General features: G+C 40.8%; 1 long non-coding RNA gene across 1 annotated transcript in view; it reads right to left on the minus strand.

The window, feature by feature from the left end:
• Positions 1-23,238, minus strand: part of LOC146440259 (uncharacterized) — a 105,391-nt gene extending 82,153 nt beyond the window's left edge. Inside the window, exons 1-3 of the long non-coding RNA XR_014851095.1 lie at positions 23,151-23,238; positions 20,782-20,876; positions 20,053-20,189 (exon numbers count right to left, since the gene is read on the minus strand). This is a non-coding gene — a long non-coding RNA (uncharacterized LOC146440259). The remainder of the gene's footprint in view (positions 1-20,052; positions 20,190-20,781; positions 20,877-23,150) is intronic.
• Positions 23,239-26,011: the final 2,773 nt, after the last annotated feature.

The following is a 26,011-nucleotide window of genomic DNA, read 5'->3' on the forward strand; positions in this document are numbered from 1 at the left end:
AGGCCTCAGCAATTTGAATTATAAATAAAGAGCAAACCCATTCATTCAGAAAACACATTTTACATCAAAAGAACATCAAAACAAGGATAAATGAGAGCAGCATCATTACAAGAAAGCACCAAGCTGAAAGCTACAATCTCTAAGAGCAAAATGGCACTGACATTATCACAGAAGGCTTTTGCTTGGGCTCAATGCACATAAAACAAAACAAATACAAGTTTTTTAGTGTATTCAAGGCAGAACCTGCTGTGGCAGAAATCAAAACGAATGGCTAGTAACTGGCAAAATGTAGGATCCATCCTATTTTGCAACCAACCATTTTTACAGCAAATGTTTTTTATTACTTTTTTGGTTTATTTCTTTAAGGTTTTGAAAACCTGGCATAGCAACTGCATCTTTGAGTTCTGATAGGTATTTTTGAGCTACTTGCTAAATCCATATTAGGAGCTGAGGCAGCCATGGCAGTATGAAGAATTGTTCCATTCCTGAGCGGGAAATTCCATGAGATAAAACATTCTTGCATTTTGTCCAGCAGAAATACTGTATTTCCACTGAAAATGCCACACTAATAAGCTCACTAGTGATGTTTCTCTAGAAATTAGTAAGACAGAAAAACTTTGACTTCTCTGTCTCCCCTTTTCTTCTTCCATTCTTCCCTTCTCTTTCCCTTCAATGGGGAAAGAAGGGAAAGTGGGACCAAGCTGGTCAAACCAAAAATCTAAGTGCATTTTCCCCTCTAATAATAAAGAAAATATATTTCCTTACTTCTGCCTTGATGTATTAAAAACATACCAAGGAAAAATCATCCTGCTTTCCAAAATGTTTTGTTGACCATGGAAAGGAAATACTCCCTAGAAATTCATCTAGCACAGGAAGGTTCTTGCTTGCTCGGTGCATACTCACAGCTCAGTCACAGCAATGCAGATGCAAGTTTCAACATCTGTGTTCTCACTCCTCTGAGATTTCCCCTCACCTCCACATACATTGTAAACATGACACAAATACAATCCAATATTTTTATTTGGGAAATCAGGAAAAGTTACAGAAATTAATTTGGAGCAGGTGACAGAATAATTCTGACTAGGACAGAAATCAGGAAGAACATGGAGTTTTCTGCTAAACTTGGGGAGGAGGTAAAAGGTACTACAACACAGAATACGTGCTTCTATAGATCACTATCTAGTGTATATCAGAAGAATGCTGGTTATGTCATTGGATTCTCTTCTGCCAAAAATTTCGTCATCTGAAAAATGGTGACAGCAGTACTGCCAACAGTGGCTTGCTTTCCAGTGTTCTTACACTCGGCAAGTATTAGATGAAGGACAGAGGAGCCCATCACCACTCTATGGCCTCCTCAAATGCCAGAGAAGCATTATAGGGCTCCTGGCATGCAGAGGAGATCCGTCCATGTGTGATCATTTTACCTAAACCAGCAGTGGCCTGGATTCCTCAGACCACTAATCACTTTCAGCTCAGAACACAACTACTACGCCAATGCAAGATATAAAAATACAGTGTTTACAATTATATGTGTAAGATCAAACTAATAAAGAAACAGAATAAATTAATAAAATCAGATCAGAATATATTTGTGTAGCAAAGGATTTAAGAAAAAAAAAAAGGCTGGAAACCCCCAAAAATTTGTAAAATGATCCTTTAGACTAACCAGCAACTCTAGTAAGCCAGCCATACAGCAAGGGCTCAGAGATCAGCTTGGGAGGGAAGGGAAGCATTCTCACTCATTATGTGTCAGCTCTAATGAGGGCAGCAGGTGACACAAGCCCCTCAAAAACACTGCATTGTCAATGCAGCTTCAAACATCTTCCCAGAAAGAGCAGTTTCGTAGGACAGTGCTCCAAAGTCTCTCATATCCCATCAGTGATCCCCATGTCTTGGAACATATATGGAAAAAACAGAGGCATCACTACAAGATATCCCTGGAAGCAGGCTGATACACAGGAGGGGCAGCTTTACAGAAAGACACCAAGAGGTTCCCCATTTCTTTTTCTCTCAGCCTATGCTGTGGCAGGAAAAAGGCCAGACATAACAAATATGGAAATTAAAAAAAATTGAAATGGAAATAATAAACATGGAAATAAATAATAAATATGGAAATTAAAAAAAAAAACTAGGAACTCCTCTGAAAATACTATGTGTGAGAGATTATATCCTACTCCTTTCCCTTCTGGTGGTTCAGAAGGGAAATAACTAGGACACGTCAGCTTCAGTCCAGCTTACATAGGCACACCTTATCACTGAAGACAGGCAATTAAATATGGGAACGGATGTCAAGTAAATGGTCTGTGCTCTTGTGAAACCATTTCACCATTCTTCCACAAACAGGAAAATATTAAGCAAGGGGTGTGCAAACTGGGCACAGATGCAAGAGTGCGATTGAAAGGTGAGTATCATCTGCTGGAAGCAGATCTAGACAGAAGGATTCAGTAGGAAAAATATTTCCTTAGCTCTCCAGATACAGAATTTTCTTCCTCTGGCCTGAAAATATTTGTTACTTTCATTCTGAAACTGAATTTTCTATTCACACTTCCAACAACAGACAACTGCTGTTCCAAAATTTACAGTGCTTCACAGAAAAACCTACTGACCTCAGCAAAATATTCTTCTGCTTGCTCACACAGACTGGAGCATTTGAGCCATTGGAAAACACAGCAGAGAATAAAACATTCACACATTAAAACCCACTTATTCATTTAGTTTTTCTCTAACAGCCTTCAGAGCTTCCGTTCAGTGACATGAAAACCTCCCAAATCTGGAAAATGGTCAGTCTGCAGAGAAAGCACTTTCTTACAGCTTTGATGTCTCCTGCTAAGACTCTACATTAGTCCAGAAGCCCTGGGGATATACACTGTAGCAATATAAGGGCTGAAATTTGTCCTTATATTTTTGTACCACTAAAATCCTGAGTAATCTTCATTTTGAAGACTTAAGTGAGACTTAAGCAGTACATAGCCTCATACCAAGTCTTCTTTGTGTTGGCACAAATTTCACCCAGGCAAGACAATATTTGCTCAGGTGCAGTACCTTGGGTGAGAGTTAATCCCTTTCATTTCTGACACAATACTTATTATGTACAATAACTAATAAAAGCCACTCTTGAGATCGACAACCTACACATTTTCAATTTCCTCTCATGTACTGTAGCCTTTCATAAGCTCCTTTGATCCAGTATGGGTGTCAATCTTTGCATGCATATAGGTCACAAGAAAGTTCATCTCATGTTAATAGTGCAGTCACCTTCAAATACATTCAAATACATTGATTTTTAAGCCATGTCCATTTCCAAATTTCAATTTATTTTAGTTATTGCGTTATTCTCAAAGATGCAAAGTGACAGAGACTGTGATTTTGCTTGGACCCGTATTAAAGAGGAAAAAGTCATGTCAAATATCAAAACTTCCTTCTTGCCTGGTCAGTTGGAGACACGAGCACACTGGGCTCTTCCCTGTCAAGAGAAAGGTGGGCCATCTGAGGCAGGGTATACAGGAGCTCCTGACCCAGGAGCAGAATTCCTGAGACAGTGATTGGTCTGAAATCACACAAAATGCAGAATCAAATCATGCAGGTTCAGGATGCCTCATGAAATCTGAGTTGAGGATTCTGAATCTGGGGAAGGGCAGAGGGCTACCTGATGCAGGAACTCCCAGAAGAGCTCTGATGAACATGGAGCAGGACTGTACCCTCTTCTTCCTCGAGCCCCAGAGGCTGAGCACAGCCCTTCACAAGTGTACAGGCTGGATCCTGCTGCAGCCTGAAATCCCTGCCCAAAGTGAAATAACCTCCATAGTTTTTTTCTTTTTTTGCACAAACCACCAGCACTGAAAGTTCTGCCTTCTTTGGTGTTTCAAACAGGACCAGAGGCTGCCAGTGATGGAGTACAAGACAAGAGGGACTGGACTTAATCTTTTCTGAGATGGCAAACCTTATAGAAATGTTTGTTTTCACTCTGCTGTTCAACATTCCAGCTAGTGGGAAGTTTCAGGAACTTGTTCCAATGGCTTGTTTCTCCTGCTCCCTCCCATGGCAAATTGAAATCAATATTTTTAGATTCTTGTCATTCCCTTGAAGACTCTCTCTCTCCCTCCCTTTCTGAGGTCACACAAACTTTGCTTTGGACTCCAAACTATTAATTTTTCACATTACTCATTTTAGGTGTCTGAAAAGCTTCTTACTCATCAGCCCATAGAAGGAAATACTGTTTTTCTTTCCCCCCCCCCCCCTTTTTAAGAAAAATAAGAGCTACAGATCTCAGCAACAGAAATTAAGTCTCTTCCATGCCATTGCAACAAGGTATCTCCAAGACTGACTTGAAGTCCCCCCTCTTTGGCACACACTTGCTGGTTTGCTTCATAATAGCAACCCTTTGCTTCTGTAGGCAGAGCAAAAAAAACATCTGTGCCAACTGAGGAAATCGGGAGTGCTTTTCTAACCAGGCAAAGGACCTGCAGGGAATCGTAATGAAGTTGAATTCGCTTCCCACAGGTCACCAAACACTGTGTTGAACATTACTGGCTTTTGGTAGCCACAAGCTTAAGTTAGGCTTACACTCTAATGAGAGCTTAACAGCTGCACAGCCCAGTGTCAGCTTTGGGAGCTCAGCAAGGCTCCCAGCTATGCCTGGAAAAGAGATGAGCATGTAACAGGAAGTGGCCTGTGAAGCAAGAGGCAGCCTTCCTCATTTATCAAAAGTTCCCTTTTCTGCTCAGCTCCTCTCCCAGACTCATTTGGACTAGCAGAGGAATATACCAGCACAGTCCTACCTGTCAGCAGGGAAGAATGTTTGTGCATCTGATTCCTCTATCTCTCTACCAGAACTTTGCTCTTGGATCTCCTCAGGCTCCTGATAACCCCCCTATGTTACCACAGATGTTTGTTTAACATAATCCCATACAATTCTTGAGGTTGCCACATCGCCCTTTTCTCCTGTCCACACCCAGGATCTCCTCATCTCCTTACACACAGTAAACAATTCTCCACAGGGTCCACATTTGTTGTGATAACTCACCAGCCCATTAAATCTTCAACTCTGACGCACACAATGCAGCAAGCTTGTGCAGTGTTGTCAGGTAAGACTTTGCTGATGCACTCAGACCTTACCAAAAAAATAATATTTGTGTTCTCAAAGCCATCTGCTGAAGTCTCCCAGAATGCCATAGCAAGAGCTACAAAGTACTTTTAAGGAAAAAAAAAAAAAGAGAGAGAGAGAAAATATTTTTCACCGTAGAGACTTCAGCAAGTCTAACCTTATGTAGACAGGGTGGAAAGCATTTTGCAAAGGCATAAAGACAGTTTTGTTCTGCTCACTTATACAGTTCCTTTGGTTGAGTACAAATTGGATGCAAGTAGTACCATAATCAAGTATTTCTGGTTTGGTCCTTGAGTGGGCAGAATACAACTGAAATCCAGATGATCCACATTTTTTACATCAGGTAAGCCAGGATCAAATACAGGGCAAAACAAAACAAATTTGAAAATGTCTGTATCTAGACTTTAGGTCTGAAAAATATGCTGAGCTGCTTGTGTTTGTTTGGAAACAGTCTAGTCTTCAGCCTAGGTCAGCAAGAAGGTCTACCCTTGCTGCATTGCCTCATGCCTGCCTGAGAAAAGGTCCTGTGCAATTATTTTTGTGCTCAGGATGTCTGTTTGAGGTGTGAGTCCTAAATCCCCTCCCCTGCAGACACTTGAGATTATACTCTGACTGACTGTATTATGCGCAGTTTCTTCATTCAGTTGTCTTTTAAGATGAGATTCCCTTTTTGATAAACACATAGATCTAAATTTACACAAATGCATAGCAAACACAGCTGAAAGAGAGAATGAAAGTATTAGTCAACCAGTATTAAAAGCCTTTGTTTTAATACTATAAATATCTGAAAGCATGTCTTTGTACATACCTTTCTGGAAGTCCACAGCCTATTTCCCAATCAAAGACAACATGTTGCCCATGCAACAGCAATAAAGCTGTCACACCGCCTTCGGCTGTAACTTGCAATCTGTCCGTATCCAATACTTCATTGAAAAAGAAAAGGTGCAGGCCCTAAATCTGGATGAATTGACTGGCAAAGGGCTGTGCTACCTAAAGTTCAGCTCACTTTTTTCTTGGCAAAAGCATTTAAATCTTCTAATGGAGATTTATGTCATTTTGTCTGGGTGCCTTTCCCACAGAGGCTTCAGAAATTAATCATGCTTCCTCCACAATCAAGGAAACATCCCCAAGTTAGCATGAAATTATCTTTCAATTGTTTTTACTTCCATTTTTTCCACCTGTCTCTCTCCTCCAAAATACCTGTACTGGCTGAAAATATCACATACTATATTTTTACACTTATAGAAAATTGTATTTGTAATAGTTAACAAGATTCTGCAAATGATTCAGACTGTAACATCTTCAACATATTTTTAATTGTTTTACAGACTTGGCTGCTGTTCGATCAGGCTCACAGACACCTGTAAATTCAGTATCTTTAGAGATATTTTCTTATTTTGCAATTTCAAATAGCTCCAGACTTGTGATTCATTTTAGAGACAAATGACCAGCAATAAACTACTCCCTTATTTATTATTTTTTGCTATGTTTCATGTTTCATTAAAAGATGCAAAACACCCTGACCAACAGGAATAGAAAAATAAAATATTGACGCAGAAAGCTCTGTTTGTAAAGATGTCAGTTTAATACATGCAAAATGAAAGATATTTTATAAAACCTATTAATAAAAATATTCCCAAGCTAACCCAAAGTGAACTGCAGTATTTCTGGTCTATTTTAAACAATATTGGTTTCATAACTAATTATCTCACAATTACTAATATTTTTCCTTAATGAACTCTGTGCTGCCTCATCCTAATGAAAGTGCTGCAAGGTAATACAGTGGTTACATGACAATGCAAATAGGACCCATTCAATTTGCACAAAAAAAGGTTGCAAGGAGCAATTAGCACTTCATTAATATGATATAAAATGCTAATTTGCCATATATCCCAAGTGACTCAAAACTCCTTTCCATCCATATGTGCAAATAATAGTTAATATGATGCAGTGTGTGTGAACCAGGTTCATGGTAAATTAGCTGGAATCCCTGTGTCAGTTTTCAGTATAATAGCTATTAGTTAATATGAACAGTAGCTCACATTTAACCTGTGACAGCAGTGTTAAATGATAAAAGGATCTGTTGGCAGCAATATCTCATAATTCCACCCCTGTAAAGTTCTCCCTTCCTTGCTATCCAGGATGAAGTATTGGAAACTGACTTCTAATCTAATTTATAAAGCAGATTGAAATGAAGTGCTGGTAGCACTCAGCTCGGCTGCTCAGCATTTTGAGAAGCGAGATCATTCCTGCCGAATTGCATAGCTCAGGCATTCAAGCACTCACTGGCAGCTTCTAATGATCAAAGTATTTGACTTAAATAATTGATTTATTTATACCAGTAAAGAAGCTCCAGGGGGTTGTGAATATTATGAGATATAATCACACCACTAGGGAATTAGAGACACTCAGATGTGCCTTGTGCTTGCTAATGCCCTACGGGTGTGATTAGGATATCACACATCAAAGGAATTTGCTCTAAAATTTTTCATATAATAAATTAATAAAAATAATTTATTTAAATAATTCCATTGATTTAACGGGACAGATCTGATGCAAGATACAGTATGCAGAGAACTACAATGAAGTGTGTTGATCTAGGACACTACAGAAGCCCTGACCATCTTCAGTTAACACCCAAGCACCAGCAGGATCCTCTGGCTAGCAGGTCCCTTACGAGGCATTAGCATCACCTCAAAGCTTACTGTCTGCAGTGAGCATTCCCAGAGATTTCAGTCAGCCTGCATTGTCTGAGATGGAGTAAAATGGTGCTCCTCCAACAAATCCTTTCAAGAAGGGAAATGTTGATTAACAGTGACACGCAAGGCGGTGCAGCATTCTGGCGCAGGCAGGCAAAGCAAGGGCTGCAATACCTCATGGAGAACCCAAGCTCCTCTGGCCAGATTGTGTATTCAGATATTTTAACACCTACCTTAATGGCTTACATGGCTTGACCATTGCATACTACAAGGATTTTACAGTCTTTAATGCACTTCTTTCCCCTGCATAAAAAAACATCAGGGAAGCATTCTTATTTCAGTTATAAGAAATTGAGTTATTCAGAGACCAAATAACCCACACTCAAGGGCACATTGACAGTCTGGGCAGAACAGGGGATTAAACCTGTACTGACTTTCTGCAAAATGCTTCAGAAAATTTCAGACATACAGCAGTTTTTCCACAAGGATCTTACAGCAACAGGCAATTTACATCATGTTATCTTTAACCTAGTGTGCTGTAAGGGAAGTATTTGGATGTTCCACTTTCAGAAGTACAGTCCTTGTCTTTATCCCAGGATCCACAGGGAAGCTTTTATGGCAATGACAGGAAAAACAAAGGCATCTTTTTAGAGAAGAGTTGTGAAAAAGCCCTGTAGATCTTTTCAGAGCCCTAGACAGGCATGAAAACAGAAAGCAAAATTTGGGGGCAATTTGTCCTTTGGACAAACTAGTACTCCAGGTGCAAAACATGATTGCTGTCCTTGGGTTGCAGAAAGAATGAGTGAATAAGACTCTTTGAACCCATGTCTTAACTTTCCTGGGGTCAGGCCTAGTCTGTTTTATATTGCTTTAGGGCCCTCCTAAGATGTTGCAAAAGAACTCCAGAACTGCAATGTTGTTTAAAGAAACCACACAAGTTCTAAGTGAAGAAACCAACAGCAATTATAAATTCCTGCAAAAGCAACATCTCTATCACTAACTAAAATTAGAAAGAGAGAGACATCAAGAGATTTGTTCATGCCTATGGGAAAAGCCTGAGACTGTGTTTGACTTTTTCACCCTGAGGTTTCATTCCCATCCTTGCATATGTGTTCTGATTTTGGAACAACAAGCATTGTGTCTGCTGGCTGGGCCCATTATCAACTTATGCCACAGAATGAGGTACCCTTGGGCACATCACAAATCAGATGTCCACCACATGCTTTTATTGCAAGGATCACATCTGAAATCAGCTTCAAACATGCACAAAATTCAGTCTCTCTCTTTTAGTGAGTTCAAAAGAAACTCTCCTGCCTTGGAATTTCAGGATTTGAACTGAGCCTGGAGTCACGCAGTCCAGTGCTACATGTACCATGCTGTGTTGAAAATAAATGTACACATTTTTTTATGTTAATACCCTTTTCCCTTTCTTTACCTCATTTTTCCAACATGCATATAATAAATACAGCCTGTCCTACAGATGCAGTTTCACTAAAGTGCACAAGAGGACTTTTTACTCCCCAGCACTAAGGATCCAGCACTGTGCACTGGTTGGGCTGTGGCAGAACTTCAGCAAGGATGCAGGTCCCACATTTAGGTAGGGTTTAACCTGCCCATATGGTTTTACAATATGATGTGTATTTGCTTTGTACTGCTTGTGTTTCTCATCTGCCTGGGTTCTTCCATGCCATTTTACTCTTGTAGAACTGAGTTGAATACAACTACCACGAGGAATCATGAAAACTTGGAAAATGTCTTTCTATCTAGACCCACCTTTAAAAAGGTACAGAAAGTCTGTAAATCCCTAACATATCTATCATCATTAGAGACAGCATAATGTCACCAACTTTGACCCCAGTTTCAAATTTTTATATTTTTGTGTGACTGCCAACTACCGCTACAACAGATACCTGATCTGATGGAGTCCTGTACTGACTGGGAAATCTCAGATGTGATCCGAGTTTAGACTATAACACAGTTTAATAATTCTGATCCTAGTGATACCCCAATATGCATCCCACAGCATGGCTGCCTGTTAGTTAAGACTGAAAACACCAACAATCTACCCTTGAAGCAGACTGTCAAGTTTACAAGCAGCCAGCAGAGATCAAGCATTATTAACAACATCAGCTCTCAGAACAGAGGTTTTTTTAAACAGAGTCTGTTTTGTTATCTATATCAGCCATGACCTGTGTGTTATTCTCAAGGATAACAACAGCTACACCACCTTAAGCAAACCAGCTACTTAGGAGACCAGAGAAGTGAATCACTCTGAGAGAGCTCACAGCAGAAAGCAGCCCCTCAGTATCTCAGCAGTGAAAATACCAATTCTTGACTGGAGACAAAAATTGAATGCCAAGGAACAAAATAGAATTAAAAGCTGAAGCTTATCGACATACTAGAATTTTCCATGTTTGTTTATAACTGAAAATATTATTTATATCTATACAGGACTAAAACTCCTCTTTCTTTGTGTACAACAATACTCTTTGCTTTAGCTCCAGTGATGGGTGGACAGCATTTCTCAAACCCACAATTCAGCAGAACAATACCCAACACAGAGGGAGCCAGTGTCTACGATTAACGTAACGAGAGCAGGCTGACCGGCAAGCCACAACTGAAGTCAAAGGCAGGAAGGTAATTACATGTTAAATACAGCTGTATGAACCACGGGACAAAAGTGATTCAACAGGAGCTTTCAGGAGCAGGACCTGACCCTGAAGGCTCAGCTGTAGTGATTCAAGAATGGTGTTAACTAGCACACTTAGCTCTTTGCACAAGCTAAGTCTCAGACTTGCCTCCAGCCTCATCCTCCATTGCAGGAATTCAGTCTGAAGGTAACAGTGACATGAATCGCTCTGCCAAATCACATCTGAGTGGAAGATACAAAGTGAAATAATAGAGTCAGGAAAGAAACGCTTTGGGAAATAAGAAACCAAGAATATACTCAGCAATGGCAGTGGGTTTTGTAACTTAATAGCAGGGGTAGATCCCCTACGAGGAGCAGCTTTCCCTTCTGCAGAAACCCATTCTTCCTTAGCCTGTCTCACTGCATGAATTCAGTTAGAAGACTCTCTCCTTCATCCCAGTGGTTGTGTCCCAGGCATTGTGAAATCTTAGTGCTGGCAGCATTTGCAGCTGTAGGAAGTCAGATACAAGCCCTATATATGCCACAGTATGCTGATGGCAATGGAGCCTGGCAGCCCTATCACCAGCTAGGTCCTTCAGCACACAAAAAAATCAGTTAATTAAACTACAGACTTGGTGATCAACGAAAGACCTGCCTGTTCATTCTGCCTGGAAAGGAAATTCCCTCTTTTGAGCTGGCTGTTAAAGTGCCACTCTTCTCTGAAAAACACCTAATGTATGATGACATCCTCCACGCAAACCAGCAAAGTTCCTCAGCAAAAGTTTCAAACCTGGGAGTTAAGCTAGATGATTAAATCCGCACTTGCTCCCCTGCAATAGAGAAAAGGATTTTTAGGGGCACTGATCACTCAGCAACTCTGAGGGCAAGCAATGCGACAGATGTAAGGGGAAATGTGAGGCACTGCAGCTCAAAATTATTGTTCTGGGTACTGACTTCCTGCTCTGGACACCCCTTATTCACAGAAGGAGTCATTCTACCTTGCGTGGCTGCCTGCTCTGTGCTCCTCCTCCCCATGTCGGGGCCAGTGGGGCCTTCATTCTGAGTAGAGGTTTGCAAATTGAATAAACAAAATGTTATTCATTGCGAGGCCAAATTCAGTCCTTGGTGTATGTTTGTAATGATACAGCCAAAACTATCCAGGGAGGAACCCAATGACATGTTTTCACATGGGAGAGAAAGAGCATTAGTTACCTTTTCAGGCCTTTATATTGCCCCTGATAAAATCAGTAGGAAATTTGTCTTTCGTTTCAAAGAGAGTAGAAAGCTGCACTATAAATTTAAAACTGAGTTTTCAAGGTTTGTATTTTTTAACTCCTGCCTTCTTCAATAAACTTGCAAAATGGGACATGCTCCTTTGCCACCAATAAAAAAAACAAACAAAACTCATTACTCCTTTGCAGCCATTGTACATCACAGAAGCACTGCTTCTTAAAGGGCATCCCACTTTCAATGGAGAACTGCAATGATTTCTAGTAAAATGTTTAAATCTAACTCCTCATTACTTCAAGTTCCCCACCCCATGGCCAGCCTGACAGCCTTGGAGACTGTGAGAGGAGGAATGTAATGAGTATACATTAATGTTATATACTTCCACAGTTCTTGTTCTGGTGTGACCAGATTTATGTATGGAGTAGCTCGAATGTAATTCATCACAATTATACATAGCATTGACTTCAAGATTTCTGCAGGTAGCACCGTCTCCAAACTCTCTTAGCCGTGGCTGTAGAAAGGAACTGAGAAGTGGTGACACAATGTTCATTTGTTTTGGTGGCAAGACTCAATTAAAACAACATAAGAGGGTCTAAAAAAAATACTAATCTGTGAAAAAATGTGAAAGTGAGTTAAGTATAACCTTCAAATATTGCCTTGTTCGTGACAAGCTGTGTGGGCTGACAGCTTGTCCCAAGGGAGTGAGAAGTCTCAGAAAAAGCCCTGCTACAAAAGGACTGGCTGTTAAGGCAAATCCCCACCAGTCAGAGCCCTGAGGAGGGTGAAGCCCAGCTATTGATGCCCAAACACAGAGAAGACATTGTGAAGAAAATATGGGGGATGAGAATGGCTGTGGAGGAAACAAAATGGGGACTGCCTCCCACACAGAGGAACAACAAACCTGTGAAAATAAGAAAGTGCTTTTTCACTAGACAGATTTTTATGGAAGAAAGACATGTCCCACAGCTTTCAAAATTCTACCTGGGCCATTCATGAACTCCATGCTACCACAGCTTAAGGCATGGGGGGAGACAAGAAGACAGGTTATTAAAAGTAAAATGGAAATACAAGGAGTGTTCTTTGCAAGTAAGCATCAATTCAATTGCTGCTGTCTTCAGAGGGGACAAAAAAAGTAATAAGGTGACCTCAAGTATTGCTGACTTTCCATTTTTGTCCCAAGCTTGGCAATAGCCAGTGTTGTTCCCAGAGCACCAGGGTCCTCAGGCCTTGTCACCAGAGCTCTCATTTCTGAGAGGATTGCAGCTCAAAATCATTTTAAAGCCTTTTTTTTTTTCCACACACAAGCAATAGTCATGAATGTAATGCAAACTGTTAGGAATAATCATTTTAGACAGTCTCAGCTGGGAATGGGTGAGAGAGAGGAAGAAGAGCAATATAAGGAAATTTGAGTCTCTGAGGCTGAGTGTAACTTCACATAACTAGGATTTTTGAAGGGAAGCAAAGCCCTCTTGTTGGTTTACACTGTCCAGAGCCATAAATGGATTATAATTGAAAAGACATGTCCCATTATAATTAATAATAATAATAATTTACAGTTACTGCTTTTAATCAAGGTCTTACAGGTTATTTTACATATTTGCAGTTCTCATATGTAGTAACTACACCTCTCTTTGTAGTTATTCCTGTAGCTGTTTCCTGGCATACTGTACAGGAGTCCTGAAAGCAAAAATGCTATGCCCCAGGATACAGAGCAGCTAACAGGACCACAAAACCCCTCCTTCCAAGCCCCAGGTCTCACCAAAAATCGCTAAGAGATCTGTACAGGTAATGCTGGTAAGTGATAAGACTATAATGACTATAAAGACAGAAGAAAACATTGAAGAACAATTCAACACCAAAGAAGACACTGACTTTCCTTATTAAGTACTCTAATGTTATATCTCTAAGTCTACTGTTCAGCTCCTATGTCCTAATATATGAGCAATGAGAGAACAAATTACAAGAGGCCCGCACATGACAGAATATGTCCCATCTGCGAGGCTGGATTTACTTCCCCAAAACTTTACTCCCCCAGAACCTTCTTACATGAAGTAAATCCACTAAGAGAGAGGAATCTATCTGCAACCTCCATTCTTCACAGTGAATTGCCTAACATGGAGGTTGCTCCCACAAAGTAAGCAGAGTATTCAGCTATGGAAGTATAATTAAAAGACATCTGTGCACTTATTAGAGTCCTCAAAGAGAAGATGCAGCCATCAAGACCCAGGACAGCCCATTAGCAGCCTGGCTTTTTCATGACATGAATTTTCTTGCATACCCCATGGCAGTTTCCACTAAGAGCACTATTGCATTTGTTTAAATTTGCATTAAGAACAGAAATACTTTGTTTCTTGGAAGGCAAAATCCTCCCAGCAATTACTTTACTAGATGAGCAGCTCTGCTTTCATTTTAAAAAATAAAAGGAGCTGTCTCTGGTGTGTGTCAAGAGCTGCAGGGACTACTTGGAGCTTGCGACACTCAATCTGCCAAAGAGGTTGAAGGCAGCTCAGAGGCCTAAGACAATGCCAGCAGGGCACTCACAGGGAGGTGACAACAGAACAGCCATGTGGCCCTGCAGTATCTCAGACAGCCTTGCCCTGAGCCTCTGGTGGTCTCCAAAGAGTCTGAGAAGGAATGCAGTCCCAGCAAGCATTAATCCTTACTTTTCCCATATTCTACAGCTCCTGTCTGAGCCTGGTAATGCTGAAGTTCATCTCCCTGAGCACAATTAAACAGAATAAAATATCAGGTTTAGCATCAATAATGGCTAAGACAGCTCACCTCCAGGCCTCCCACCAAGCTGCACAGCCTTGAACATGATGACATCCCTCTCACTCACACAACAGGCCTTTATCTGGAGACACTGAGAAAAAGCCAGGAACAGGATGTACCATGCATTGCTTTAACATCTTCAAAGTTTCTTTTGGAAGGTCATCTTCTGTGTTAGCAATTCTGTGCTCAGGAACTGACAGCAACAAAAACTACACAGCCCAGCTAAAGTGATGCTGGATAGGCGCTTGCATTGTGAAAATTACAAATTTGCAATACAGTACTGCTTAGGAGAGGCACCCACAGGCCCCACAGCACTGCGGGCACCCTGTGAATTGTAATAAATGTGGAAGAACAGATCATTAAATACCAGAGTTATGACAGATCATTTCTTGTAGAGGCAGCATTTATCTGTATCAAAAATGGGTGCCCTGCTTTTGAACAAATCAGACAGACTGAAACAGCAGTGTTTCTGTTTGCAAAGGCCTCGCACACCAAACTAACATTATCTCCACAGAACTACCTTAGCTGACTACACAGCAAGCAGCTTTGATGATGCTGATACAAAGAAAAGTACATTAACATAGGGAGAGTTTGGGGATCCCACACTCTTTCCCCAGCTCCCAGTTGCTACTTGATTGCTATTTTCATCTCAAAATCCCAGAGAAAGAGCTAGGGATTTAAAACATATTATCAACATTACAGCAACATTAGTGGAACTTGGATGTAAGTAGAAAAGCGGTCACAGGGAAGACTTTGGAGGAGTTACTTGAAACTCGGTCTGTGTGCACTGCTGGAATGTTTAATGCTTCTCCAACAAAGTTCCAGTTTAGTTTTACAAGCATGGCAGCCTTTGCACATTAGCACGTTATGTGAAACATCACCCTGCTTTCCCAAAATAGCAGCTCTAATGAGTTTCACGGTAGATGTCCTGCAGATCAAACATGGGTTTATGAGCAACACAAGGAACCAGTGGAGCTCCTGGGCCCGTGCATCGGCCCAAGTGCAGGCACACTGCAGAATGGCTTCTGCCCGCACAGGCGCTGTTTGCTGGCTAAAGAACAGGGAGACACACCACCGTTCATTAATACATTCAGCTGAAGTAGTAACAACTTCTTGAAATTGTTCAGCAAAATCTTTCAACAATGTAGTAGTCTAGATACATCTTTTTAATGGAAAACAGAAGCTAAGGCTCAGTAGTGCACAGATGACAAAGCTTGAGCCTCTCTTCTCCAGCAGACATCCAAGAGAGGGAAGATAAGAGACAAAAAGACAGAATGCTTTCCATTCTCTCCCTTCTTCCACTAAATGCACACAAGCCCCTCGACAAGCCAGCAGTAAGCCTGGGCTCCACCTGAGGGCATCATCTTGACACAAGGACACACATCAGGTTTATGTGCAGTACTGAATCCCTAAATGAGAATATTAATACTTATCTTCCGTTCCTTAAGGCTCCTCTACCAGGGCACAGGAGTTGAGCAAAGCAATATGGCTCATCAGAAGATACCAAATGCTGGTTTAACTGGAACTTCAAGAGCCTAAAGATAAATTTCTCTGGCAAGATGGATCACATTGCTTCTATGGAAGTATGAAAAGCAGTCAACCTATTGTAATTCCAATTCCTAACATATGATCATACACATAGTAGCCTTCTATTCAAAACATCACTATTTTGCCACATACAAGAAAAATACACAACCAGAGAGAGAAGTGGAATGACTAAAAAGTCACCTTGGTTTATGACCAGGGTGAAGGCACATGGCCATGGCACAACTAAGAGAGATCCTGATAATGTGACAACAGTGGAAGCATCCCATGCACACATCCAAGAGCCTTTATACCACAGAGTCCAACATACTGCCATCATACATGGAAAGGGTTTTTCATATATGACAATTACATGAGAAGGAGTGCCCCATCAAAATACCCAGGCAGTCTGCAAATCACTCCCTGCCTACGGCTGCAGGGCCTTTGAAGCAGCAGGTTGCTGGCCTTAAGGTAGATGGATTGATTATACAGCCTAAGTTGGATATGACTGGCAAGACTTTAAATTAGGCAAACCTACCTCAGAGGGACAAAGGAGAAGTATTGCCCATATTATATAGTTTTTAAGCTCTCCCCACCACCCAAATAAGCTCAGCAAGGTGAACTGCTATGTTCAATTTCCCCCTACAATAGCTATTTCCCAGGAGGCAGGAACTAGGCCTAGTTAAAATAATCAGGTTCCAGCTCATAAGATAAGCTCATAAGAGCTCATAAGATCTTGCCCACCTTTCTGCACTCGGAGCACCATATGCTGGTATGCATTGCTCAGCCTCTCACTATCACACATACAATTAAGTTTAGCTTTTGAAAGTTCCACCTGTAATTGGAGTCAGCTGCAACCTTTCTGACACATACTAATTGCCAGTAATGATTTAAGTGCAGTCAATTCACATGCTGCAATTGTTTTAAATAAAAGAATCTCTCGTACCTTTTCCCTGAGAAAAATCTGTTAATCTTTGCTGCTGACTTATCAAATCCTCCAGTCACCTGTTTGCCATCATTTTCATGAGCTGATAACGTGTTTATTAGAGCCATAATATGCAGGTGGAAGCGTAAAGGTCTCATTTGGTGAGAATTCTGTCTCATACATCTGTATGGAAAAGCTTGGTTTCACCCTTCAGCTGTGCCTCAGAAAAGAATAAGTTCCAAAATAGCATCTTTTATTCTTTTCAAATGGAATATTAGTTCTTTTAAGCTCTATACATATCTCAAAATACTATTTGGATGTGCATGACAGGTTGGTTTTTGTTAAGCTCCAGATATGATCACTGCCTATGGTAAATCCATCTAGCCTTAGTAATTTCAGTTTAATTGTATTCTCCTTTTAATTATTTTTCATATATAAAAGCAAGTTCTACAAAATAACAAAATGTCATATGGATTCTATAAGACTGGTTTAAAGTTCTTCCCACAAATTATTTTTGTTCCCTGCAGAAGACCTGACCTGAGATATTGTAGAAAATACACTTCGAGTACAATGAAACCAGCATCTCTTTGGAAGTTTTTCTTTCCTTTCTGCAGTGTTTGGGGGTTATAGCTGGAGTTTTTTTGGGGAGGTTGGATATTTGGGGGGGGGGGGAGGAGTGTTCATTTTTTAAGGCACGCTAGTGAAATTACGACAGTCTGTACACTGGGTTGATCAGTCTACTTTTTCCACCACTGAGTTACTCAGAGTGGACAACCAGATAGCAAATGGATGTTCTGCTGCAGCTGAGTTAACTGGCCCTTTGGCTGGCTTATATGTGAACGCCCTTAGCTCCTGGGGCAGCATAAACCAAAACCCAGCCTTAAATGGGGTCTAACCCAGGTATCTGCCATCTCCAGAAAGAAATTCACAACCCTTGCCTCACCTGTGAGATTTTGCAGGAGAAAAAAATGTATGGGCCAGAATGCGAAGGGAGGATGTTCTGCCACATATTTTTAACTATATAAAAGAGAAATAAGTAAAAAAAGAGAAGTACTGACTAGCCACTCAAGGAATCAATGAAAGTTTTTCATGTGAAAGAATAAGCCTGAATCCAAAGAGAAAATATATAAGAAAGAAAAAAAACAAAAAACTGTAAAAAAAAAAAAGCAAAGTGAAAACCTGAATTATGTTTGGGGCAAACTTTCCAACTACAAGAGGAATTTCATCTGAGTTAGGATTCCTTGACTCGGCTCCTGCAAATATAAAGTAGGGGTCTAATTCTAGGACAGTATGTGGTTTACTATAAAACAAATCTAGCATATAATAATTTCCTTCCACAATTCCCATGACTTGTGGCAAACACCCAAAACCTCTTCCATGATTCACGTCCAAACCTCCCAGGAGAGATGCGATGGCCAGATTGTTAGTTTTAGTGTATGAGTAGTTTGGGTGAAATGACAAATGCTAACACTCAGTCATACTGTGGAGAAGAGATGACCACAGTTATGAGCAAAGGGCAGAGCTCCACTGGCAGTTTATTATTAGCATCTTGAATGTGCGTATAAAACGTTGTGTTTTTTTAAGGTAAATAACATTTTCCTACCTAACTGGCCAGTCCTCAGGGACAATTTGTTAGTCATTCCACAGCATGGGCCAATTCCTCTTTTCCAGAGAGGAGAACAGAATGTCTCAGCAGATCCGATAGTCTACCAGGCTGATGTTCCGAGGCGCCTTACAACTCCTGAAGTCTGCTTCTGTGCCCAGTAATCTCCTGATTCTGCATTTTACACAAACTCTGAGCCAGTGCTGACCATGCCCAGACTAACACCTCCTGGAATAGCCTTCCCTACCGCTGAAAACCTTGCCAGAGTAAATAATGTACCAGTTTGCTGATGCAGCCTATTCCAGAACTCCTCCTAGCTTTAACCTTTCCAAATAGTCCCTAAATGTAAAATACAGTTAATCTATGCCTCTGACTCATCAAATTATTCACTCCAAATTTTACATTTGTTGTTACCTGCTCCCTTTTTCTTCCTGTTTGCAGATTAATCACAGATCAATACATCAAAGCATGAAGAGAAACAAGTCCTAGCCTCATGGTCTTTCCTCATAACTCATTGCTCCCCATACAAGAGTGATCATTTCTACCACATTTTATTTATTCCTTGTCCCTAACTACTTGGCTGAAATTCTTGAATTGAGGACAATACTGACAAGTATCAATTAATGTATGCACCTTTGACACAGCATTGCAGAAAAAAAAGGCATTTCTATCACAATTTGTGGTTTTTCTAAAGATACGTCATAGATATCTGAGTATTAGCAGAGAAAAAAGAATTTGGAGAATACAAAGAAAAAAATAATGAAGAAAGAAATTGAAAAAACCTTGCAACATTTGACTGTAAAAGCTATCACTGGAGAGATCATATTTTGCAGTTAGTTCTATCTAACCACCTCACCTAAAACTTGTGGCAGTTAGAGATAATTCAACAGTGGAAAGAAGAAAGGCAGAGGTCTGCCTCAAAGGGCCAGCAACATCCTTTTTATTTTTTTCAGAACAGTTCCTACTTCATGTGTGGTGTCCCACATGGCCATTGGACCAAGAGCTCTAAGTGGAAGCACTAAGCCAGCTATTCCTGTTTTTGAACGGGAAGTGAGGAGAGAGACAGGAGGAGGCAAAAATGATGGTGACTTCTGGAGCAGCAGAATTTGAAGATCAAGATTTCCCTACTGAGGTTAGAAGAAAAGATGACTGAAAAAAGAACTATGTCTCCTTGAGTATTTTCCAACACTTCCCAAAAATGTATCTAAACAGCACCAATCTTATCAGATAGAGGCACTGAGAGAAGGAGGTGAGCCAGCTGAGAGCCACATGAGCAAAGGAGGGCAAGGGACAGGCAACAGGAAAGCTCAGGCTTCTGCAGAGCAGGGGAAAGCATATGCTGCTATTTCCCAGGCAGCCCCTTAAGCATGGAGAAAGAGGAATACCACAGAAACAAAGCAGGCCGTGCCTGAACCCCTGGGCGATAAACATTTAAGGACAGGTTGGAAAAGAATTGCTTAGAGCCACTACAAACCCAGCAGTGCTGAGTTCAGCCTGGGCCAAGGCACCCTGGCCGAGCTTGCCAAACTTGGAAGTGGCTCCACACAAACCTAAGCAGCCTCTTACCTCCCTATCTGATGGGCTCTTAATGCAGTTCCTCCATCTCCCACGTGTGAACAGTTGTAATGTTATGTTCTTACTTGCTATAGGATACCAGAGCTGTCATACCAGTGGAAAGGCTGAAGAGAAATCAGGACAAGAACCTAGGATTAAAGAAAAATGCCTGGTTAATTGTCATTAATAAAAAAACCTAAACAGAGTTGCAAGTTCTCTATTTATCATGTGAACTTCCCTTGAAAACAAACAACCACTAGTCCCCTGAGGACTTTTCCAACAGTCACTGAAGATACCTAATGAGGCAATGTTTAAGAGACCTAATTATAAGAAAAAATAAACCTTGATAACCATCTTATCCCACATACAGCTCAAACATGACTCAGAGTTTATTTTAATAATCCTCTCAGGTTAACACAGCACAGTCCAAGCTACACTGTAGCAATGCAGCTACCGAGACATCATGAAGAGGAGCTGGGAAGTCACCCACAACAGGATGCCTGACCAAAGGGAGGTGAAAGACCAGAGATGTGCTGTGGAGGGCTGAAAATAGCAGCCTTGAGAAAGCAGGGCTTTGCATTGCAAAGTCATATCATTATATCAATTTTGGCCACTTTACTCTGATCACCTGTGTCAACAAGGCATTTCCTCTGTTCTGTACCTTGAGCCACATTGCTGCACCTGCCCTTGAGGGAGGAGTTATTGGATTAACCCAGCTTCCTCTTATCTGTGTTTACTCACCAAAATTACTCTGCAGAGAAAACTCCCTGAATCAGTCCCAGAGCTGCAGTTTCACTCATATGCAAAAACTCAGATGTAGCATTAAACATGCAGAGCTTAAAAAAAAGAAAAAAGAAAAAAAAAATTACCTCATTGTGAGTAACTACCACAAGCCAAGCTGGGTGAAGTCACTGGGGATTTTTCTTTCCAGCACGCCCACACCGCTGGGACTCTTTCAGAGGGACAGACACCTGCAGTGCTGCTGGGCAAAGGCAAACCTTTTTTGCCCACTTTCCCTGAACTGTCGGAGAAGAAAGTGGGTAACCACCAGAATAGACAAGGAAACAGGTTCAGACATGTTACTTTTGGTGCTTGTGTTGGGCCAATAGCCAAAAAAAAAAAGGTGGAGTCATAAGGAATTCTGCTTGCTAACACTAGTGTTGGCTTTGCTCCAAACCCATGACCCTTACAACGTGTTGCTGTAGGATTGCTGGGCAAGCAGCTAAAGTCACTGAAGCAAGAGAGAGAAATCCCCAGATTTCCTACTGTGTGTAATTCTGCATAGTGTGAGCTAACCATAACCCCCCAGAGATACCTCTTAGTGTTAGTCTCAAAATGGGCCCAAAAAAAGACACGCATACCAAAAAAAAAAAAAATTAGAACTACACAACCTTTATCTTTAAAGCAAGTAAATTCTGATAGCCAAAGACTTCAGCAACATTTTATTACTTAAAGTAGCCTTCCAATCCTGAACTGGGAGTAAAACCTCAGAGCTCTATGCCCAATTGCTGAGATGGAGTCAGATACAGTTCCTAATGAGTCTTCCCACCGAACAATCAGCTTCTTCAAGGTGAACAGAGATTTCAACTGAAGGATAAACAGGAAACTGTTAATGACAACCTTAAAAGGTTAGATAAGGAAACAGGTTCCAAAGTACCTTATATTTATCTACTTGGCTTTCACCTGCAGATACTTGTCACCACTTACTGCCTCCTCTGTGGGCCATTAATGACCCACCATATTGCTTACAGAAGACTTCACAGTAAGTCATTTGTGTGAAAGAACTGTAAACTCATACCTACTTGGGAAAAAAATGAAAATGTTCTCCTTAAAGGCAAAGGAAACGGGCCACTTCTCTCGCCTGCAAATGGCAATTTGCCTCTGCTGAGACCATTCTCCAATAATATAAGCCTGTACTTAGTCAAAATGAGTGACTTGCATCTTAAACCTGGGAACCCCAAAGATATTCCTTCAGCACATCTGCTGAACCTTTACCTTACTGATTTCTAAGGAACAGCTTTTTTTCACAGCATCCTGAGGCTCAGAAAGTTCTCATCATGACATCAGGGCCAATTCAAAATTCAGTGAAGACAAAACATACTGATGTAACTGATGCAAGTTAAAGTTGGATCTTGCAGCTTTCTAAGCCCTTGTGCCATTTCCTGCAGACAGACAAGCAAATCCTGGTCAAAAACAAACCTACACCCACAACTATGCCAAACTGCAGTTTCAAAGAAATATGCTACCATTTTGCAAAAGTGAGAAGGAGAGTAGGCTATCAACACACTGAAACATTTCCTCAGCCTATATTTCTAAGTACTTATAGCAGTGCTTCTGAAGTCCCCTTCTTCTGTCAAGTGGAAAATTTCTGAGATTCCAGAGGCCCACATGTGACTTGGTTAGAAAAATGCAAGGCCCAACCTTTTAGCACACAGGCCACCCACATGAAGAGATCACTCACAGGACCTGGGATAAGAAGTCTGAACTCTCAAATAAATCAAGAGTTTGACCTTGGGTGGGTTCAGCAGAGCTTAGAATCAAATCTGGGAGTCAAACAGATGGGAATACTGTGGCCCTTTGCTGCTATAGCTTCCTGATAGGAGAAGACAATGATCAATGTTGAAGAATAACTCAGTTACAGGAATGTAGAGTGTTGACAGAGGCATGTTAGAATACTAGGCATTTTAAGTCGCAGGGAAGAGGAGATGGGAAAACACAATTTCTCACCAGAGGAAGTAAAATTAGGATAGAAATTCAAAAGAGTAGTTGACAAACAGCACTCTCAAATATAACCTACTAAACTGAGAGGATCTCCATATCTACAACATGTAATTCATCTAAGGTTTTGTGATGACTTCGTATTACAACATTTTCTGGTTGTCTGTGAGTTTACATAGCTGCAAGGCCAATCGTTTTCCCCAATAAAATCATTCAGCAAGCAGGTTTCTAGTGATTCATTTGACTTCTAAAATAAACACTATCACAGCTGATTATAAGCACTTACCCGTGCTGTAACTGCTGTCATGTTCAGATACACAGGAGTATAACACTACCTTCAATAACAATACCAGAAAAATGACATTCATTTTCTAAGTCAAGCAAGGTCTTACTTTCAGCTCGAGGGCATTCAGCTGTCTGCCTGTAATATGGGAACTTTTCAATGTCATCTCCAGGCAAGCCCAATGTTCAGGAAAAGTTCTACAAATCAAAGCACAGACCATATGATTTTGATGACAACCCACTCACCCAAAGAGAAAAGTGCAGGATGCATGCAATCCCTTGCCTCTCCCCAGTCAAACCAACACCTTTATTTCCCCCTGCAATGGTTTATATACTGAAAAGAAAAATAACAATGGCTATTAACCATCTGTTTCTCACCCCATTACAGCTAAAATGTGGTCAATTGAATAATTTACTACTTTTTTCTCTACCTGGGAGATAAGACTGGTGGGAAGGAAAATTATATCCCCAGCTCCTAGCACAGGAACAAATAAAGGACCTTCAGCAAATGAGAGAGACAGATAAGAAGGCTCCCATTTTCTGGTAGAGATGGAAGTGGGGATACACCAAGCACAAGAAGGCAAACTTGCGACCAGCAGGAATGTTTGTAGAAGCAGTAGATGGAGAGGAACCTGGAGAGAGCCCCAGGGGAAAAACATGGTGGAGGGAGGTCTCAGTGCCATATTCAGGGCTGCAGAATACACACCACAGGGCGATTTTCAATAATATTAGAGTTTTCTGAAACTAGTTAACAGGGTCCCTCTGATAGCCTGAGAACTTTTTATGAGACATTTGGTGAAGTGGGTTGAAATGAATTCACGAGAGATGCTGGACTTCCTCTGAGCTGTGAAGAGCAGTGGAGAGGCAGAAAGAGATTGGGTAGGCAAAGGTTCAAGCTGACTATCACACCTGGGACAGCCCAGGAGCACGGTGTTGGCCTGCACGTACACTAAGGGCTGCTGCCTGCTGATAAAGAGGCAGCATTTTTACCTCAGGGTAGCCAACATGAATGTCAGCTACCTCGAGGTAAAATAACAGTGACGATGAGGCACTACAAGTTTTACCATGAGGTGACTTGCCAAGATGAGTGTTGTACCCAGCCTGGGGTTGACCTGAGGGAGTTTACCTCATGGTAAAACTAATGTGTGTTGTCTTTGCTGAGATTTCTGATTCAGACAGTTGACATGTACCTTTGCTACCCTGAGGAAAAACCACTCAGGTTTTTCTGACAGTGAAAATATGATGATTCACATCTTGGTGCCCTGTTCAAGAAACTGAAACCATTTTGCATTTGCTCTGGGTATAATGAGTAATTTTTCTTCATTTACTTTCACCCAAAAGCATGTAATTTGACCAATACACAGATGTATATACTCACCAGACAAGCTTCTGCAAATTTTGCAAAGAATTTTTTCATGTACTACAAATATACTTTACTTTTCATTTCTGCACAGAGCCATGTTTCACCATGTCATTTTCTTGCAAACAGTTAAGAACAAATTAAGACAACACAAATTAAATTTTTTACCACAATCACTCTGGAGGAATAACCCATCTTCTTCTTTTAATTAGAATAAACCTTATTGTTCAGCATTTAAAAAAAGAATTAAAAGTCAACACTCAGGTGAAACCATTCCACGCATACATAACTCCTTATTATTCTGATCATGTGCCAGTATCACAACACACCAAATAAATACATATTAAACTTTTCATAAGCATTAATTATTGAGAAGAAAACTAAATTATTGCATGAGTACTATTAAAACATTATCAGAAGCTTCCACACTAAATTCACTGGGGATCAATTTCATATTCCTTGCATCCCCCAATACATGTGCTGGGCAATGACTGTAAGCAATTCAGGGTAGGGGTGGCCCTTCCTTGTTTAAGAAATGGCCAGTACCAGATATAATTTCTCTCCTACTTCACTGTAAACAATGACCAGTGACAATTTATAGCAATCTTAATGATTTATAAATCCTTTATAAAAAATTTTAGAGAGAGATCTTTTAATTAAAGTAATTTTGGCGTCTCCATAGAAATATAGCATAGCAATTGGATTGGTTTTTAAGTGCTTCCTTCAATCAGGCAAGATAGAAAAGGCTGGTCAGGTTTTCTCTGATCCTCTTCCACACTCTCCTGCCCCAGCAAAATGACCTTTCCCACTCCATGGTAGCATGAGCACCCAGCCGATGGATACAACTGGTGGATGCTCTCCCATTGCAAAACTCTACAAGGTTGTGCATTTTCATAGAGCAGTCAAAAACAGGTGGTGTGCCTGCTAAAAGCATTTTCAACTCAGTGTAGATAAGCTCTCAGTTGCTGCCCCCAGCATGTCCCACCAGGATAAGAGAATATATCTCCAGGCACATCCTGGCCAAGAGCCGACATCTCACGTCTGCCCTGCACCACCATTTCAGGCACCTCTGTCCTTTGCATGATCACATTAGACTTAAGAATGCGGGAGACCTATGCAGCTACATCAGTCTCCAGGAAGCTGGGTCACATACCAGACAGGAGTTAAGCAGGCACACACAAACACTAGCTTTGGGCTTAGATATTTGTCTCGACCCTCTCAAAAGACTAAAGCTTTTCAAGCTCCCAGCTACATGGACACAGAAGGTCTGTGTAGAAATAGTTGTGTAGTCACAACTGCAGCGATAACGAACACACAGACATAAAAACACCTTCTTATCCATCTCCTAGAGTACTTCAAAGGTCAGAAGTGTTTTCCCACTTGATTAATTTGTTTTCACTATAGGACAAATTTATGGATTACATAGTTGCTCTCAGTTGGGACATGCAAAGACAGTATTAGCAGCCAATGCACTATACAGTGAAGTAAAATATGGCCTGGATTTTCTTCTATTTCAGAGGTTTGGGTCATGCTTCCAACCTTTATTGTACTGATAGAAAGGCTAAAAATTTAGTATCCTAGTGAAAGCCAAGATTCTCATGGCCATTACCT

Source organism: Lichenostomus cassidix, chromosome 3 (assembly GCF_008360975.1).
Source record: "Lichenostomus cassidix isolate B80296 chromosome 3, HeHo_3.0, whole genome shotgun sequence".
NCBI classification, from domain to species: domain Eukaryota; kingdom Metazoa; phylum Chordata; class Aves; order Passeriformes; family Meliphagidae; genus Lichenostomus; species Lichenostomus cassidix.